The 2,066-nt window shown below is 56.6% G+C and overlaps 1 protein-coding gene across 1 annotated transcript in view; it reads left to right on the top strand.

Moving 5' to 3' along the window:
• Window positions 1–2,066, top strand: part of APLP1 (amyloid beta precursor like protein 1) — a 19,190-nt gene that overhangs the window by 12,854 nt on the left and 4,270 nt on the right. The window lies entirely within an intron of this gene.

Genomic DNA, 2,066 nt, shown 5'->3' with positions numbered 1-2,066 from the left:
CCCCCACCCCCTGCCAGAACCCCCCCACACACACCCCCAATCCCCTGCTTGGCTCAGGTACCCCCCATAGCACTCTCCAGGGAAGGGGGGGGTCATAGTGCATTCTGGGAGCTGCCCCAGTGCATGCTGGGGGGGTCCTGCAGCTCCTAGGAGGGCACAGCCCCACTGTATTCTGGGAGAGAGGGGCCCAGTGCAGGGTGGGGGCCCTGCAATGCATCCTGGGAGTTGTCCCAGTGAATTCTGGGACACAGGGACCAGTGGGGGGGGCTGCAATGCATCCTCTGGGGCCCAGTGCATGGGGCAGCACTGCAATGCATTTTGGTGGTTGTCCCAATGCATTCTGGGACAGAGGGGCCCATGCAGGGGCTGCAATACATCCTGGGAGCTGCCCCACAGCCCCTATTGGGATGGAGCCCTAGCACAGGGGGAGAGGGGACATGGGCTGGGATATACCATTTCATCACCCCTGCAGGGGGAGATGGGCTGTACCATCTTACTCTCCTAAGGGGAAGATGGGCTATACTATCCCATCTCCACTGTAGGGGAGATGGGATATACCATCACTCTAAAGGGAGGTGGGGGCTAAGATGTACCATTTCCCTTCCCCTCCAGGGGGAGAGGGGAGATGGGCTGTACCATTTCCCCCCCTGAAGGGGAAGATGGGTTATATCATCATCCCCTGGCTCTAAAGTGGGGGGTGGGGGGATGTACCATTTCTCCTCCCCTGGGTGGAGAGAGATGGCATGTACCATCTCATCTCCATGGGGAAGAGAGCCCTTGGGCTGTACAGTCCCACCCCCTTGTATTTGTTGGGGGGGGAACATTTGAGATGTACCATCCTGCCCACCTCCAAAGGGGAGAGGAGATGTGGGATATCCCATTCACCTGGTGGTGGGGGGGAAATAGGACGTACCATCTTTCTCCTGATACAGGTGTAGAGGTACGATTTAGGACATACCATCTCTCTGCACTGGAGGGGATGATTTGGGAGGTACCATCCTACCTTGTCCAGGGAGGGGGGCTGGAGGGGTCATTAACACGGTAAAGGAAACCGAGGGTAATTTATTTTCTCCGCGTACAGCTCTTGAGTGCATCAGGTCTTTGTCGTCTGTCTGTCTCCATTTGTCTGTCTGTTCCTTTTAATTAATTAAAGGCGTTATTTTGGGGGGGGTCCACACGTACACACACAAGGAACCCAGGCGTCTGGGACACGAGCGCTCACACGTGCACTTTCATCTGGCTGTTTTGTATGTCCTGGGCCTTTAAGAGCCCCCCACCCAGCTTTTGGGGGGTGGGTTGAACAGTACCATCTCTGTAAAGGTGGGGGGCAAATTGGTTGTACCATCTCTGGGGTGGGGAGCTAAAGGACTGTACCATTTGTAGCAGGGGCAATGTCCAGCCACCTTTATATGGGGTGCATTTAAGGTGAACCATATGCCAATGTGAGGGGGGCAAATTGTGTTTGGAATAGGGTTGTGTCCGCTGAAAAGGGGGTGGGGAGAGTGCTTGGAATAAACCGCTTGCCCTCCTATTCCACCCCAGGACAGGGGCATTTGGGATGTACAAGTGCAGGGCGGGAGGGTTGAACTGGGACCATACCATCTAACCCAATGTGGGGGTGTTTGGGAGGTATCATCTTCCGCCCACAGGCAAGGGGGAATGGTCCTGGAGGACCAAGCCATCTCCTTCCACTGCAGGGGGGATGCTGTCCATAATGGAATATACCAACTCAATAGGGGGCATGGACTTGGGCACGTCCCACGGGGGGGGCGGGACTAGGATGTACCCCGCACCCCACATTCAGCCGTGTCCCCCGCCCTTACTTATAATCCGTGATGATTTAGAGGGGACCCTGCCCCCCACCTGCAGCGTGTTTCTTTAACCCTTTCATGCCCTGACTGCACATCGCAATTGAGGAGGGGGCGTGCCCTAGTGTCCCCTGCCCCCCCCGACTGGAAAAAAAGGGGGGGTCTCAGCCCCGCCCCTTCCTGACTAATGAATAAACTGTGTCACTTCCTTACACCGACCCCCGCCTGTGTCGGCTCATTTTGGGGAGGGGGGTTCTC

This window comes from Alligator sinensis, unplaced genomic scaffold (assembly GCF_000455745.1).
Source record: "Alligator sinensis unplaced genomic scaffold, ASM45574v1 scaffold113_1, whole genome shotgun sequence".
Taxonomy (NCBI): Eukaryota; Metazoa; Chordata; order Crocodylia; family Alligatoridae; genus Alligator; species Alligator sinensis.
The sequence above is the reverse complement of the archived record's forward strand: the minus strand, read 5'-3'. Positions and strand labels throughout refer to the sequence as shown.